At 35.3% G+C, this 19,429-nt stretch overlaps 1 protein-coding gene and 1 pseudogene across 3 annotated transcripts in view; both read right to left on the reverse strand.

Moving 5' to 3' along the window:
• EXOC6B (exocyst complex component 6B) overlaps window positions 1–19,429 on the reverse strand; it is a 620,952-nt gene that overhangs the window by 220,657 nt on the left and 380,866 nt on the right. The window lies entirely within an intron of this gene.
• LOC121490925 lies at window positions 2,243–13,439 on the reverse strand (annotated as a pseudogene).

Here is a 19,429-nt window from a genome sequence, read left to right on the forward strand (position 1 = left end):
TTTTAACTGCTACCCTGAAATTTTTAAAACATTTAAAAGACCTATTTCATTAGTATTTAGAGATAATCAATACTGAGAGTCTCCAGTGGAATAAGACAAAAATCTCGAATGCTTTCTCTTCCTTTTCTCCCCCTTAGTATCCACTACATGTTAAGATTTTCTGAGATCTGTCATTTACAATATACATGAATGTCATTTAGTTTTAAGTATGAATTTACTGGTTTCTTTGCCTGGGTTTCTGTTAACCTTTGCCAATGTACACTCCTGAGTGACCTCAGGGGAAGACGAGAAGCTTCTGAGTTTTGCCACATCCAACGCTGCCTTTCTTTTGCTGTGCCACTATAAACACAAATGCAGGCATAACAGAAGCCTGATTTCAAAATGATTTTCCTTCAGAAATTTAACAATATTGATTCACTGTCTTCTAGAATCCAGTGTTGCTAATGCTCATTTATCTAAGCTTACTAGATTATTCTTCAACTGTGTCTACTCTATTTAGCTAATATTTTGTGTTTTTAAAAATTCATTTATTGTATTTTTAATTTTGAAATTTCCATTTTTTTTAATTTCTCTGAAGATTTCATTAAACTTACTTTTGAAAGTTCTTCTAAGTTGGATGTTAATTCTTCTCTTTGTCATTTGCCTACCTTTCATGTTGTTGGTTTCCTCAATTATTGGCTTGATTTGTCTGTTCATCTTTGTATCTAAGAATCTACTTATCTTTCTGTTAATGCTGATTATATCTATAGTAAGATGTCCCCAGTGGCTGGGGTAGAGGACAGGACACATTTCTGGGAAGAATGAATTGGCAGTTTAAATTCAGGCTATGGGACAGCCCGGGTGACTCAGCGGTTTAGCGTCTGCCTTCAGCCCAGGGTGTGATCCTGGAGACCCCAGATCAAGTCCCACGTCGGGCTCCCTGCATGGAGCCTGCTTCTCCCTCTGCCTGTGTGTCTCTGCCTCTGTGTGTGTGTGTGTGTGTGTGTGTGTTTAATGAATAAATACATAAAATCTTTAAAATATAAATAAATAAATAAATAAATAAATAAATAAATAAATAAATTCACACTATGAGTGATGCCCATCTCTCCTTAAGGGGATAGGGACTGCCTTATCAAGTTAGTTATGGTACCCATACACACTTTGTTAGACACATAAGCCACTTCTCAATTGTCCATTGAAAAGAAGTAGGAAAGGGTTAGAGGGCCAGTGGGCCAACTTCTCTGCAAGAAAAATCACACTGACAATTGTCCAAGAGTCCATTCTCATTAGGGTAAACAGTGTTAAGTAAGAATTATCAGAAAGGATACTGATTATAGGGAAAGGGAAAGACATCAACAGGAAGACATCACTTAATTTGGAAGAATTCTGTAAAGGTAAGATAAATCTTGTAGGAAAAAGGTCAGACCTTCTAAAGAAAGACAAAAGTATCCTTACTAGAAAAGGCAGTCAGAACCTTAGAACGATTTGAACCCTTTTAATCATGAGTGAGGGTAGCTAGGGAAACAAATAATCATACAAAGAGGAGTTAAAAGTGTTACTGAAAGAAGCATGGCACATAATCCATTCCTAGTTGCCTTGATAATAGGACCCCACACCATGACAATGAGAAAAAAACATGAAAGAATAAGTAAAAATTGGGCCAGATATGCTCTGGTTAACTATACCTTGGGTATTCATGAGGAGTTTGAGAAAGGCGTTATGCCACTGGAAAAAAATTTAGACATGAAGAACATGATTTGTCTGTAGAAGAGTTAAGCTTACACTAGTAACTCAAGAAAGCTTCTAGGAAGTGTTACCATGGATATCATGAAGTTACATACCCATGTTGTCTTGCCAGTTCTATTCACTGACATCACTGCAGAGAAGGAACCATGCATTTTCTCTCCTGGGGTACTACATAAGTAGGTTGGAGTCTGGAGAAATCCAGGGAGTCATCTGCTTACATTGTGCTCACTACCCTTATCCTGATCACCCTAGAACTGAACTAGTCAGCAGGGAAATAAAAGAATACGGAGTCAACATGCTGGTTCTCTGCTTGGTACACTGGAACAAGAGCAATTTCATACTTGACTTTTAAATAATGGTTTCCTCAGTATTATTTCGGTATTCTTTCCCCAAATAATCTCATATATATAATTCCTTACCCTCTATGCCAATGACATTCTTTTTCTTTTCCTTATTAATACAGTATTTATTTGTGTTCCCTTTGCCAAAACCCAAGCCAACCATTTTACCCAGCCTGTCTGGGGATGTATAAGAAAAGGAACGTGCAGGGAAGACAAGACAAAGAAGAAAGGCCCAGGCGAATTGAAGATGGCTCCTTCACATTTTGAAGAGGATGAGAAGGGCCACCATGAGGCAAAAGAGCCCCACAGTATCCAAGAGGGAACAGCCCAAAATGGAGTAAGAGAAGAGCTGTTGCTTCAGAGAAGTGTTTCTGCTATAACCAATGATGAGGCTCCAAAACACAGTCCCAATTTCAGCCCCAGAGCCAGCCACCCCTACCGCGGCTGCCTCAGCCCCAAGAACCTAGCTGCTTGTGTGAATGTCCCCTTTAAATAATGCCAGTTTGGAAGCTGTGGCTAGGAATAGGTGAAGTTAAGGTATATGGGACTCCCAAGCTGTTCTGGCACCACTGCAGACAGTGATTGGCTCATGAACTGACAGTGCTTCTGACCAAGCAGGGGATGGAGAGAACTTTATGCAGGGATACATTTCCAAAGGATGAGGCGTCGTGGTTCAAAAGCAGTACCCAATGCCAAGAAGATAGGGACAACACAGGTTACACTTTCTTCTTCCCTTGCACTGTTACTATTTTATTTCCATTTAAAAAATATATTTGCTTTATTATTTTATGGGACTGGAGGGTTAGAGGACATGTGTACCTAGTCTATCTTGATCATGTACATTTTTTACTGGTAGTATTTTAACTCAGTATCTAAGGATTCTCCTGTACGGCTCCTGAGTTTTTTACCACAATATGAAAATCTTCACTACATTTTCTTCTAATACATTTGTGACTTTTAAAAATCATATATTTAAACCTTTGGTGTAGAGGAAGTGAAAGGAATTTTCCCCCATAAAATCTACTGATACAATATTTATTCCATAATCCATCCTTGTCCCCAGTGATCTGAAATATATTTATCATATATTAAATTCCCAAATAGCCTTGGCTCTATTTCTGCATTAACTACTCTACTCCATGGAGCTATATATTCATATCCCTGCAAGTGCAACCTCCCAAACTAGGTAAGAAAAGTGCATTCTCTCTAATTTCCTTTCTTAGAACTTAACTGATCATTACTTCCCTCATACTCTTTCTTCCAGATAAATTTTACATAATGGTAATAAATCCAGTACAAATCCCACTGGGATTTTTATTGTGTTGCTTTGGATTAATGGATAATTGACATTTTTACTAATACCTCATTGTATGAAAAGATTATGACAGCAGGGTTTTATAAATTCCCTAATTATATAAATTCATATATTTCATGTTTATTCCTAAATGTTCTCACCTTTTTGATGATATTATGAATGTGACTTTTATATCCACACATTTTGGAGGTTTGAATTTATTTATTCATGGATAACCACAAATTAATGTATTCATTAAATTCAATATTTTTTTGTTTCTAATCAATTGTTCCTTAGTTAAGTTTCATGGTATTTCAGATTTTAGACAATAAGATTGGCATGTAGTAATATTTTGCTACCAAATTTACCAAAGCAACTAGGAATGGATTATGTGCCATGCTTCTTTTAGTAACTCTTTTCACAGTATTTATAATTTGTTGTTCTTACATAATTGCCTTAGCTAGCACCTTCTAGAGAAAAATCATCAAATAATGATGCTGGGAAACAATCTTTGTCTTGTTTTACAAACACATACACACACATATTTATTTTAAGAAATTGATTATTCATATTTATCTAGGGATTTTATATAAGAATATTAGATTATATCAAATGTTTAAGGTATTCAAAAATTTAATCTTTTTAATTTCAATATGATCTCAGAATTATATTGAACTAACCCCTGCATTCCTAAATGAATTTAATTTGGCCATGGCTTATGATATTTTAATACACTGGTGTATTGCATTAGCTAAATTTTTAAAGATGATTTTCATCAATATTGAGCAAGATTGATTTGTAGGTACTTTTTTCTTACTTTTTGATGTGAGGTTTTTAGGCCAATATTATATTGTCTCCAGAATGTAATTATTAATTATGCCTTCTGATCTCCAAGATCAAGGACAGTTTTAATGGCACTAATATTACCTGTTCCTTGACAGTTAAGCAGAATTTAACCATTAAACAATCTAAAATGCATTTTATTTAAGAGATAGGGATAGATAACACTCTTTGTACAGTTTTATTTTTCTATTATATGTTTTTGTTTCAAGTTTTCTATCCCCTTTTAAATCTGCTTAAAATTTCCTAGAAAATCATGTATTTCATCTAAAACTTCAAATTTGTAGGACTGCCTGATTGGCACAGTTGGTTAAGTGTCCGAAACTCTTAGTTTTAGCTCAGGTCATGATCTCAGGGTCGAGAATGAGCCCCACGTCAGGCTACATGCTCAGCACAGAGTCTGCTTAGGACTTTCTCTCCCTCTCTCTGTACACCCCTCCCTAAAATAAATAAATAAAAATTTTAAAATGAAAAAATAAATAAAATTTCAAAATTGTAGCAGAGATTTGTACAAAGCTGTAGCATTCAATTTTGCCTGTATCTTAAGTCATCTCCCAAACCTTATTTTAATTTTGGACATTTCTGGCTTTCTTCCTTTCCCTAACTTTACACTACTGACTTTTACATTATCAAAGAAAAAGCTTTTAAATCTACCAGTTCAATTGATATTTAATTCATTGATCAATGGTTTTATCATTATTATTCAGTTCCTGCTGCGATACTTTTGTTGCTGATTTAAAATATATATATAAGTCTTTCTTCATTCTTGATGGATTAAAATTGGAAATATTCAAGTTATGAATTTTCCTTGAAGAATGCTTAACTGTACTTCATAGGCTGACATGTTTTGCTTTTATTACCATTATTTTTAAAATTTCCAGAAGTTACACTTTTGACTTCTATGATCATAGAAGTGGGTAATAGGAAGTTTTCTCATTGTCAGTGTTATCATTACACAGAGAATTTGACTGTATCTCCACATTTGCTGACATTGCAATTTGAACCCATGTCAGTCTGATGCCATAGTTTGAGGTCCCAACTATTATTGTTATTTTCTAATAGGTCCTCTTCCCAGCATTTCTTTTGTTTTCAGTCTTTTGCTTTATGGCTTGTATTTTACTCTTTTTTCACTCCCCTTCTTCCTTTCAATCATTAATTTTAAAAATACATAAAATAGTCAAGTTTTAGTATTATTAGTGATGACTTTACATGTTTACCATCTACATTCAATGCACTTTAAAATGTCAATAATTAGGGGTGCCTGGGTAGCTGAGTCATTAAAGCGTCCAACTCTTGATTTCAGCTCAGGTTATGATCCCAGGGTTGTGAGACTGAGCCCCATACCACGCTCTGCACTGGGTGTAGAGCCTGCTTAAGATTCTCTCTCTCCTCCTTCTATCCCTCCCCATTCCCTCTATAAACAAACGAACAAACAAACAAATAATCAATAAGATGCATTGTTATTTTTAAATGATCAAGAAAGAAAATATAGTGCCAAATATAAGCAGAAGTCACAATTGATTAGAAGACAAATTTCAAGTTTGGAGATGCTAAAATGTGAAAAGAAATGTTCTTTACAACTGATGAAATACGCCAGTATGCTGAAACCACATTTTTCCATTTATATACTTCAAAAATAAACTCCCCTAAGAATGATGAAGCAATTAGCACGTTAACATGATGTTCCCTCTGAAGCCCACCCCAGAACACTACATTTTGCTGGTTCTTCTTTAACTTTTTATCCCAGCTAACTACCACTGAATTACTATTTGTAAATGATATATCTTCTATTCAAAAATTTGAATATTACAATCTTTTCCCCTAGCCTGTTTGATTCTGTGTTTGACATGCTCATCACCAATCTTTCTATATGGGTAATTTTACCATTTATAGATTTCTTCTTTTGACTCATCTTCTAAGTAAATTTTTATTCAGGGTTCATAGAGGCTGTAATTTCTTACTTTTTAATAATATTTTTAAATTTTTTTATTAAATAATTTCTTATTTTAACTTAATTTCTTAATTTCTTATTTTAACTTAAGTCACCTATTTTTTCCCCTTCAACATTCTATAGACATTATTACAGTGTTATTTGGGGTCTGAGAGAAAAATATGGGGCCAACTTAATTTTTTTTAAGTTTGTAGGTGACTTCTTTTTTACTCTAGTAATACTTATGGAAATTTTTAAATCGTAAAAGGATGCTAAGTCTTTATTACTTTTTCCTGGTATTTAGTGAACTCTTTTCTTTTTTCTTTTCTTTTTTTTTTTTTTTTTAGTGAACTCTTTTCAATCTGTAGATTAAAGTCTTTTATTTCAGGGATGAATTTTTTCCCCTCTGTATCAATAAATTTCCACTGATAGTTTTTAATCTCTCTTATTGCATTTTATGTGATTTTTCTCAAGAATGTCCCTAAGTCATCGAGTCCATCTGCTGCATCATTCACTCTACATCTTCCTATATCTAATGTGGCTTTAATTATTTTAATAGTTTTACTCATCCCCTGTCTGCCAACTCTCTTTTAATCTTACATTAGTGTTCTTTTATCTATATCTTAATCTCTTAAATTCTTCTTTGATCTCTTATCATACAGTCTATGGTTACTTTTATCTTCTTGAGAGTGTTGAGAATTATTTTTTCTTAAAGTGTTCTTCAGTTTCCTGAAGTAATTCTTTCAAAATATATTCCTCCATTGCCTTTTATGTTTCCATTTATTTCACTTATTTTTTAGTAGCCCTCAAATACAGGTAAGAGAAGAAGAATTTGGTTATCCCTCTACTTACTATGATTAACGTAGTCGTTCGTATTCTCCTGCTTCTCAGTGGCTTTTTAAAAACAAACTTTAATGAAAAGTTTGTTTCCTTTTAAACGTCTGAGCAGGACATCTAGAAATTGGTTGGATATAATGTCTGTTCATTCCTTCAAGATCCTTTGGGAAGTGGGAAGAGGTTGGTAGAGAACAGAGATAACCTAAATTCAAATACATTGTTTCCAAACACTCCTATCAGGGACGCCTGCATGGCTCAGTGGTTTAGTGTATGCCTTTGGACCAGGGTGTGATCCTGGAATTCCAGAATGAAGTCCCACATCAGGCTCCCTGCATGGAGTCTGCCTATGTCTCTGCCTCTCTTTCTCTCTCTCTCTCTCTCTCTCTCTGTGTGTGTGTGTGTGTGTCTCATGAATAAATAAATAAAAATCTTTAAAAAAATTCCTATCCAATTGGAAGACTCTTTTCCTGAGGGTAACTGTTTCAGATTTTAGATTTTAGAAATTATCCGCTTCAGAGCCAACAGCACAACTGGATGGATTTTTCAACAGGAAGTCAGGCTGAGAAAAATAAAGATAGTATATTTCAACCCTCTATCAACCTCACTTCCCCTGTCATTTATATTTTCAAGTATGAAAATTTGCCCCAATTTGGTATTTGCCATTTGTATCCTTAGTGTTGCTAACGCGAGGTTAAGAATTATTGATGGGGTCTTTCTGAACTTTCTCACTTACTTTGCAGAACCTAGAACCTATTTGAAATTGGGGATATATACGTCAGCCTTTGACATTCAACTTTGATTTGGTTCAAATTTTATTAAAATCAAGAAAAGACCCCGAATAGCCAGGGGAATTTTTAAAAAGATAACCATAGCTGGGGGCATCACAATGCCAGATTTCAGGTTGTGCTACAAAGCTGTGGTCATCAAGACAGTGTGGTACTGGCACAAAAACAGACACATAGATCAATGGAACAGAATAGAGAACCCAGAAGTGGACCCTCAACTTTATGGTCAACTAATATTCGATAAAGGAGGAAAGCCTATCCACTGGGAGAAAGACAGTCTCTTCAATAAATGGTGCTGGGAAAATTGGACGTCCACATGCAGAAGAATGAAACTAGACCACTCTCTTTCACCATACACAAAGATAAACTCAAAATGGGTGAAAGATCTAAATGTGAGACAAGAGTCCATCAAAATCCTAGAGGAGAACACAGGAAACACCCTTTTTGAACTCGGCCACAGTAACTTCTTGCAAGATACATCCACGAAGGCAAAAGAAACAAAAGCAAAAATGAACTATTGAAACTTCATCAAGATAAGAAGCTTTTGCACAGCAAAGGATACAGTCAACAAAACTAAAAGACAACCTACAGAATGGGAGAAGATATTTGCAAATGACGTATCAGATAAAGGGCTAGTTTCCAAGATCTATAAAGAACTTCTTAAACTCAACACCAAAGAAACAAACAATCCAATCATGAAATGGGCAAAAGACATGAACAGAAATCTACAGAGGAAGACATAGACATGGCCAACATGCACATGAGAAAATGCTCCACATCACTTGCCATCAGGGAAATACAAATCAAAACCACAATGAGATACCACCTCACACCAGGGAGAATGGGGAAAATTAACAAGGCAGGAAACCACAAATGTCGGAGAGGATGTGGAGAAAAGGGAACCCTCTTACACTGTTGGTGGGAATGTGAACTGGTGCAGCCACTCTGGAAAACTGTGTGGAGGTTCCTCAAAGAGTTAAAAATAGACCTGCCCTACGACCCAGCAATTGCACTGCTGGGGATTTACCCCAAAGATACAGATGCAATGAAACACCGGGACACCTGCACCCCGATGTTTCTAGCAGCAATGTCCACAATAGCCAAACTGTGGAAGGAGCCTCGGTGTCCATCGAAAGATGAATGGATAAAGAAGCTGTGGTCTATGTATGCAATGGAATATTACTCAGCCATTAGAAACGACAAATACCCACCATTTGCTTCAACGTGGATGGAACTGGAGGGTATTATGCTGAGTGAACTAAGTCAATCGGGGAAGGACAAACATTATATGGTCTCATTCATTTGGGGAATATAAATAATAGTGAAAGGGAATATAAGGGAAGGGAGAAGAAATGTGTGGGAAATATCAGAAAGGGAGACAGAACATAAAGACTCCTAACTCTGGGAAACGAACTAGGGGTGATGGAAGGGGAGGAGGGCGGGGGTGGGGGTGAATGGGTCAGGGGCACTGAGGGGGGCACTTGACAGGATGAGCACTGGGTGTTATTCTGTATGTTGGTAAATTGAACACCAATAAAAAATAAATTTATAATTTAAAAATGGGGAAAAAATAAAATCAAGAAAATAGTCTTTGTAATAAGACTATTGGAATGGGGCTAGGGTCACTCCTACCGTTTCATTTATGGCTAAAGCTTACAACTTTATTTTTGCTTCTTTTTTTTTTTTTTTTTTTTAAAGATCTTATTTATTTATTCATAGAGACACAGCTAGAGAGAGAGAGAGAAAGGCAGAGACACAGGCAGAGGGAGAAGCAGGCTCCATACCGGGAGCCCAATGTGGTATCCGATCCCCGGTCTCCAGGATCACGCCCCAGGATGCAGGCGGCACTAAACCACTGCGCCACCGGGGCTGCCCCTATTTTTGCTTCTTCATGTTCATTTTGGAGAGTGTTTAAGGTAGGACAGTCTGTTAGCCATCTTTCCTAGAACTCTCAAATTTCACTTTTCACATAAATTTCAGATAATTTCACATAAGATTTGATTAAATAAATTTAGGGATATCAAATAATAGGCCTTTGTAATTAACGATAACTATATTTGGATTTTACCTTGAACACTTAGTACTCTAAGGTAATTTCATTAATTTAGCCCATTAAGAGATAGAGAACAAAACGAAGAGTTATCTTTAACTTTTGTTTGGTTCCAGTGACACTATCAGTATTTCAATAACTTTTCTGAAAACTATTATGGGAGTTGCATATCCTGATATTTGCATTTGATCTCTACAGATATTCTGGCACTTTCTGTCAAATGAGCACCCAGTTGTTTCCAATGGACTATCCTTGCCCTTTTCAAAAATGGAAAAGGCAGCTAAAAAGATGAAGATGTTGGAAGATAATGGAAACATTAAAAAAATGACAAACTTTAGAAAGTTGAACATTATTTTAGATGAGTCTGATTAAAAGCAAATAGGCCATATTAGAAGAAATGAATAAAGTGCCAAGAGCAAGTAATTGTGGAGGCCGAGAAAAATTAAGGCCATCCCACCTAAAGTTTAGCATTACACAAGAACAGCCATCTTAGGCCACTGTGAATAAGAGCTGAACTTTATGGGGGAAAAATGCAGAATGTCCTCAATGTCCTTGGCAGGGAATCCCATATCAGAAAGACAACAGAGCTCAGAATTGCCCTGGGCAGAGAATCCCATATCAGAAAGACAACAGAGCCCACACCAGTGGTAGAAAGTCCCATATTAGAATGAGAAAAGAGCTCTTTGTGCTTGAAAGCCCCATATCAAAATGTAAACAGAACTTGAGAAATTCCTCCACCCCTTCTGAAAATCCCCTAGACTAGCCTATAAAAAACCCAGCTGTAACCCACTTTGGGGTCCAAGTCCCTGCTCCACTGTGTTGGGTATACTTGGACCCAAGCTCCAGCTTGCTCATAAAGCCTCGTACGCTTCCATCGGTGTCTGGCTCCTTGGTGGTTTCTCGGATTTGCAATATTGGGCACAACATAATGATATAAATATAAGCATAGAGTGGTTTAATTTTTTAAATAAACATTTCATTTAGATAGAAATAAAATCCACAGGAAGCTGTACTATATGCTAATCACTCTCTGCATATTCTTGAAACTCATCTTTTACAACATCTTTCATGGCCATTACTGTATTTTCAGTAGAAGCACTATTCACCATCTGAAGGATAATTTTTCAAAAATTTTAATTCAGATATTAGAGCAGTGATGATTTTGTTTTCCATGGGTCATTTGACAAAGTCTGGAAACATTTTAGTTGCCACAATTTAGGGAGAATGTGGGGTGGGAACACTGGCATCTAATGGGTACAGGGCAGGGATATTGCTAAACATCCTAGAGTGTACAACCCCCACACCCACAACAAAGAATTATCCAGCTCCAAATGTCAATAGTGCCATGACGGAGAATCCTTGCTTTAGAGCCAAGACTGAGGAATAAAAGGGTAGGTTGCTTAAGTATGGTTTCTTGCATTCTTTAGGTATTTAACAAAATTTCTTGGATAAAGAAATAATTAAACTGAACAATACTCTTTGGGATAATAAGTAATAATTATGAAACAACAAGACCTAGAAAATGGCTCTAAATATATTGTTTTGGAGAAAACCGTATTGTCTCCCAAGAAGACTATATCAAAGGACAAAATTTATTTAGAAGTGTGTTATGATTGCTTTAAAAACCACACACACACATGCACACGGACATACATACGCAAACACACACAACTAATAACAGACACATAACATAATCGAGAAGGTTACATTTCTTCATCTTATTACTAGCAGAGTTTTATAAGAAAGCAAAAACAGACTGCTGATATAGCCAGCATCTTCTGCTCATCTATAAAGTTGGTCTTTGCTTCCAAGTATATGGATAGGACACATGGTTCTCCCTATAAGTCTTGAAAACTCTTTATGCTAAAGTCTGAGGGAAAAAAAAAGACGTAGAGGAGAGCAGAACGTATAAAAAGCTCTAGTACCTTAAAAAGTCATACCAGAAGGAAAACTGAACTTTACCACTTACTTAAGATATCATTTCACAACCAAGTTCTATCTAAAGAAATGGATAACCTGGATTAAAGGGAAATAAAAAGGCCAAAAAAAAAAAAAAAAATCCTGAGGTTCTCTATTTTGGTTAAACTATTCAATGAAAGTGATGTACCAATCCTGCCATGAGAAGTGTAAAGACATTGTACACTAAAAAGAACAAATTTTGCAGCTGGAGATTTGACATAGATTTGGGGGCCAACAAATTCATGGCTATGAGAACATAGACAAGGTGCTTAGCCATAAGGATCTTAAATTCCTCCATGCAAAAGCAGGGATACTAAAATCTATCTTCTCAAATGTTATGTGCTTTTATTACCATAAATCATAGTAGAGACCAAATGATCAGACAGTATCTGATTTAATTTCCTAGAGCACTGAAAAGACCACAGAATCATTTTTAAGCTACTGTAGGACTTTTTAAAAATATTTTATTTATTCATGAGAGACACAGAGAGAGGCAGAGGCATAGGCAGAGGGAGAAACAGACTCCCTGCAAGGAGCCTGATGCTGGACTGGACCCCAGGACCCCAGGATCACATCCTGAGCCAGAGGCAGACACTCAACCACTGAGCCACCTGGGTGTCCCAACTGTAGGACTCTTAACTAGTATAGAAATTCTTAAAAAAAAAAAAAAAGAAAAGAAAAGAAAAGAAATGCTCACTTTAAACGTACTTTTCCAGAATTGGCATCCTAACTTCAAGTAAGATTCACCAAAAATTTCATAATGAATTGTAAACAATTATCTTGATAAGTAGCTTATTTATTTAAATTTTGCTGCACACTACCTCCACCAATACCAGGCTCTGAAATAAGAGTATAAGAACAGAAGGATCAGCTTATGTTCTTATTTATATCTTCAATAAGGACAAAGAATTAAATCTGGGATAAATAGCTATCTACTGGCAAGAGCTTATTTTAGTGATGAATTATTCTTAAAAGGCATCCTCAGGACAGTTTGGATTCCAAATGCATCCCATGCAGTTAAATCAACAATACTCCAGGGGTTCCCTGGGTGGCTCAGGTGGGTAAGCATCTTATTTCAGCTCAGGTCATGATCTCAGGGTACTGGGATCAAGCCCCATGTCAGGCTCCATGCTCAGGGGAGAGTCTGCTTCCCCCTCTTCCTCTGCCCTCTTCCCCTCCTCCGACTTGTGCTCTCTCTCTCTTTCCCTCTCTCTCTCTCTCTCAAATATATAAATCAAATATTTTTAAAAATCAGCAATATGACAAATCATTACGCTATATTCTTCCTTGGAGAGGAGGTTTCATTCTTATAACCTTACCAAGCAGCATAGTGCATCATCGAGCACATAATAGGTGCTCAATAAATATCTGTCAAACTAAATTGAAAGCAGTGAATCTCAAATTCTAGGAACTCAAGTTATTCTAAAGTTAACATCTAACAATAAAATAATAAAATAAATTAAACAATGAAAAGGAAAAGTCATAGAATTAGAACTGCATTACTATCAACCTACCTAAGGCATTAGACCACGAAGATACATTAAAACTTGATCTGGAACACACCACAGAGAAAATATGGTCATTCTGAAACTTAGGGCTATAGTTCTCAATCTTTATAAACCAGCACTCATACAGACCAGTGTATATGCTTTTCCCTTACCCTTCCAGAAATCATCTTCAACTCATATTTAATGCATTCTCTTTTCATTAACACTTCAGAATCCAGTTTAGAGTCTTGCTACAAGGATGTCTAAAGCAAGATATACAAATGCTGAGGCAATGGACTAGAATTTCCTTTTGAAACTTTTCCTAAAGCCCAATTTAATTTACCTTGCACTATGCTATCCAGAAAAACATCAGCTGTCAAAAAAAACACTTCATTAATTCTGTACAAGGTTGACATTTTTTACTCAGGAACTAGAGGCAACAATATCCTACCTTTGCCTCTTATGAGCTGTGTGATCATGGACAACCTAAGTTCTCTGTGCTTGAGCTTCCTCATCTTGAATGAGTAAAATACTACCTCTCACTGGATTCTTAATCAATATTTGTAAAGTAACTTAGAACAGTTGGTATATAGTATTGGTGTATATAGTTTTGTTAAATAAATAAGATCTATTATGTGAGGAGCAGCCTCAAAAGTCTTATTTCACAGATACAGAAATATAAAGATTATTATAAAATCCATAAATTAAAACATTTTAACTTAATCTTTTAAGTTTTTACACCTGGCTGCATTTAAGACATTTCTTTGTCTAAATAAAAATGAAATCTTGAGTGTTATTCTGATCTGCGTTCCTATTCTGTTTCTTGTAAAAACTAGAGTGAAAAAAATCCCCAGAATCATGACAAAGCTAAGTATTTCTTGCTATATAATTTACCACCAACAATATATACAATAGAAAAGCTACATGCATCCGACTGAGTTAACACATTTAAGAAATTTCATTGTCAGAAATATGTTTCATTAAATACAGGACAAGAACTTCTCTATTAAACTAAAAGGACAAATTTGAAAGACATAGAATCACATGAATAAAAGGAATCATTTGGGTCCATTTATTCCAAATATTTTACACAATGTCATATGTGTAACACTCTAATTTTAAGTACATATTAAATGAACTCAAAGTCATGTTCAAATCTAAATTCATCATCTCTTCCTAAAACTGCTCTTTCTTAAAGGTTATTTACCTTCTTGACACTATCACCCTCTCAATTCCTGGCTCAAAGCTTTCAGTTATCTTTAACTCACACCTTGCTCTAAACATCCATTCACTATCCATTTATATTCATTCCTACCTCCATAATATCACTCTTACTAATTTTCCCTTCATCTCCACTCTGTCAATTCAAACATTCTTTAATCTGAACTAGAGGTACTAGGAGAAATCTCTGCAACTACTAATTGGTTTTCCTATCTATAATTTGTTCCATCTCCAATTCAATTTCCTGCAATCAAATTAATTTTCCAGAAACAAAGCTATGATTTCAACACTTCCTTGTTCAAATACCATTTTCCTTAACTTGCTAGTTGGGATCTCTCACAGTCTGGCCCCAACTACAGCCTCCTCCGATTACTTTCCCCTGCTGTTATTTCTTTATATATCTTAAGCTTAGCAAATACCACACTATCCATTATGTCCCCCCACCATTTCTCTAAGCTTTCAAGCTTTATTGCATTTTTTAAATAGGGCTACTTCTGTCTTAAAAGATATTCCCTACAGATTCTTGAAAAGAAATTTCTTTTCTTTATAAAATCATTCCTAAACTTCCTCTCTCTCAGAACTCCTGCTTGGACGCCCATGGTGCTTTATCCATATCACTCTTAGGGCACTGATCATATTTTATATTGACCTGTCATCATTAAAATACCTCTCTAGTGCTTTTCACATATTTGGGGTTCAATGAACTAATTTGAATGACTGCTGAATGTAACATCTGTTTTTATATAAGGAAATGGAGGTAAAGGTCTTGAGGCTGCCACTCCAAGAGCACACTGAGTGTTCATTGGCAAGGGGATTACCATATACCACGCCACATTTTCCTTTCACCTAGACTATCTGTCAATCATTCAATCAATCATGTGTATGTACATATACATACACTACTACATACATATTATCTGTATGTATATATGCACACACACAAATACATACACAAATATTATAGTGGAAAAGAATCTTGAAAGCATTATGGTATCTAAAAAGAGTGTTTGACTAGAAATCAGGGGATCTGGGTTTTATTTTATCATCTTGTTTTCCATTAAGTAATTGCAATAAGCTAAGTTAAGTCACTAAAGGCCTCTGAAATTCATTTCCCTAATCTGTGTGGAATGGAATATATTGGGCATCAAGGTGGACACTATAGGAAAATAAAGACACAGGCTGCTCCATTAGCAAAGACCGTTACTGATTTGCTGCATTCTCACAAAGCTAAGCTAAAAGCTAAGCTTTTCTCTTCCACTAGATTATATAATATACCAAACTATTCTATAATTTTTTGAAACCACATCGTTTTTAAAAACACGGTTATGTTTATGTAACTCTAGGTACAGAAGAATACATTCCATCCTTTATTAATTTAAATTATGCGATTAGACCACTGTTCACAAAATCAACTTATAATGACATAGGAAACAGCTTGCATAGAGGAAAAATGTATTCTCTATATTTTTTCATGCATTCTCACTTGAGGTGTACTTGAAACAATACTCTGTGGGAGGAAAGTTTAGATATATATTATCATTGTCTCTCAATTAATAAAGAATTTTATCATGGGAACATAGAATAAATGAACTAAATGTTAAACCAAACATACCACCTAGACAACTAAAACAGTGGCTATATATAACATTAAAGTAGAATATGAAAATCAGCAAAAATTACTATAAGCTGGTTTAGATCATCTGCTTAAATCAATAATAATATTCAAACCTAAACTGCTCAAATCAGAGTTCTTTATAAAGACTGAGTGCTGTGCTGACTTAGTGCATCTGGACAAGAGATTCACCATGGATCAAGTCACTTCAGTAGATGCTCTGCCCGGTTATGGACAGGACACTGTAATTGTCACAGTTACATCTGGTAAGATGGCTAAGGGCTCTAAGGAGAGATGTGGTGTCATCAGTATTCTTTATATATTCACAAATTAGAAAGAGTCATATGAGATTCCAGAGTGCCAGACAGTGAAATAAAAGAAAAGTACAAAATTGCCAGTCTGTTGTTTACTTATGTACAATCCCATAAGGAAAATAATCCTCAGTTCATATTATATAGACTTTGGAAGTCTTACACCAAAGCAGTAAACTATAAATTATGTTCTAATTCTTTACCTTTGCAAGGTGAAAAACTCACATTCTGAAAATTATAACAATGATGAAAGAAATTGAAGACAACAGAAACAAATGGAAAGATAGTCCATGCTCATGGATTGGAAGAACAAATATTGCTAAATGTCCATACTATCCAAAGCAATCTATAGATTTATTATAATCCCTCTCAAAATGCCAACCACATTTTTCACAGAACTAGGACAAGTAATCTCAAAATTTGTATGGAAGCACAAAAGACCCCGAATAGCCAAAGCAATCTTGAGAAAGAATAAAACTAGAGGGTTTCACAGTCCCTGATTTCAAGATATACTACAAAGCTGCAGTAATAAACAAAACTAAACTATCAAAAGAGTACAGTAATAGCACAAAAATAGACACATAGATCAAAGGAACACAACAGAGAGCCCAGGAATAAACCCAAGATTATATGGTCAATTAATCTTTGACAAAGCAGGAAAGAATATGCAATAGGAAAAAGTCCCTTCAACAAATGATGTCGGGAAAATTGGACACCTATATGCATAAGAATGAAACTGGACCACTTACTCAAATCATACACAAAAATAACTCAAAATGAATTAAAGACCTAAATGCCAGACCTGAAACCATAAAAATCCTAGAAAAGAACACATAATTTCCCTGACATCGATCATAGCAACATTTTCCTAGATATTATTATACACTGTCAGAATGTAGAAAATAAAAAACACAAGAAACAACAAGTGTTGGCAAGGATGTGGAGAAAAAAGGAACCTTCGTGCACTGTTGGTAGAATGCAACATGGTGTATCTGCTGTGGAAAACAGAATGGAGGTTCCTCAAAAAGTTAAAAATAGAATTACCATATAATCCAATAATTTCACTATTGGTATCAAAGAATAAAAAAGACTAATTCAATGAGATATATGCATCCCTATTTATTTATTTATTTATTTTGCATCCCTATTTATATTGCAGCATTATTTACAATAACCAAATTATGGAATGAGCCCAAGGGTCCATACATAGATGAATGGATAAAGAAGATGTGGTATATATACACACAATGTAATTATTAAAAAAGAAAAAATCTTGCCATTTGCAACAACTCAGATGGAGCTAGAGTATAATGCTTAATGAGATAAGTCAGATAAAGACAAATACCATATGATTTTACTCATATGTGTAATTTAAGAAACAAATGAACAAACAAAAAGGGAGAGAAACCAAAAACCAGACTCTTCACTACAGAGAAGAATCTGATGGCTATCAGAGGAGAGGTGCGGTGGGAGTGGGGGGTGAAATAGGTGATGGGGATTAAAGATTGTACTTATCATGATGAGCACTGAGAAAGGCTAGAATTATTGAATCACTATTATATTGCACACCTGAAACTAATATAACACTGCATGTTAACTATAACAGACTTAAAAATTTTTTAAATAAATATTTTACCTTTGCTATTCATGTTCCTAATTCCACTTTCCAATCTGTCTTACAGCATTATTTTTCCCCCAGGGCAGTTACTGGAGGATAGAGTTATAACAAACTTTCAGAATAGATCTCTCCCATTAAGTTCTACAACTATATTGGGTCAAACATAAGTATTTAATAACTAAATAAGAGCAATACAAGAAATATAAGGTGAAAATTACTCCAAATTCAGGGCCTGATTTAAAATTATCTTTACTATCAATATAATTTTTAATATTTTTTAATAGTTACTGTGCTGGATGACCTCTAAACCTTATACACACACCATGTCAACATTCATCAAGATTTTCCTCACATGTGATTCTAGCACACAGAGGAAGAAGCACAGGAATCTCAGGGTTGGAAGACCAAGAGTCCTAGGTCTTATGCATGTATTACCTTTACAACATTCCGTTAAAAATAATTTATTCTCTGTTCTAATGTTGACCATTAATTAACTAGTTCATACTCTAATTTTACTCTAACTTCTACTTGTTAGATCCATTCAAAAAAAGGTCTAATCCATGTTCTATGCAGCCACTTTTTCCAGCATTTGGCTTTCCCATTCTAGAAGAAGAAACAGAGAGTCATTGGGTATCCAAATTTTACTCTAAATAAAAGGTTGCAAATTAATGGTAAGAATCAGTAACAATACTCACTCTATCCTCTGGAAAAATAATAAATAGACAAAATGAGTCCTCCAGAAATTTGTGACAGGTTCCCCAGTATTCACATACTTGTTAATGCAGACAGGATAAAATGGACTACAAGGAGATCTGAAGGAAAAAGAAGCTAAATTCTGGTGTTTAGACAAGATCACTTTCTCAGACTGCCTCCCAGGTTTTTGGACTAGAACCATTTAAGCTAAATATCAGCTCAGTCTCCATAAAGACATCAGAGACAGCCTGGTGAGTTTACCAGAGGGCCCTGAAAGGCAAATGTCATATGCTTAAAGTGTATAGAGCCATTAAAAGTTAATCATGTGACTTTCACATGATTAAAAAAAAGTAGAGGAATTAAACAGTGGGGGAGGTTACTTGCTAACTCATGGCAAAACTGTCAAGATGAGTCATAGAAAAGTTATCCATAAAGATATTATAGTTTGGTAGTCTTGGGAAGGGAAGTTTTTCATCAAAAGCAGATCAAATGCTATATAACATAATTAAAGGAACTCATCAAATCAGACAAAAGGTCACTGGACATTCCTCATGACTTTCTGCAGCAGCATCAGTAACACAATTGTGCCAGTTCTAGCAAGCTTTCCTCAGCATAAAATAGGTATGATTAACTCTAATCTTAGCCATATTATTTCCAGTAGACTGGGGCCATGAACTAACATCAGGGCTGAACTAGGACTGGAGAGTTGAGCATTACTATTAA

The sequence above is a fragment of the Vulpes lagopus genome, chromosome 5 (genome assembly GCF_018345385.1).
Source record: "Vulpes lagopus strain Blue_001 chromosome 5, ASM1834538v1, whole genome shotgun sequence".
In the NCBI taxonomy this organism is placed as follows: domain Eukaryota; kingdom Metazoa; phylum Chordata; class Mammalia; order Carnivora; family Canidae; genus Vulpes; species Vulpes lagopus.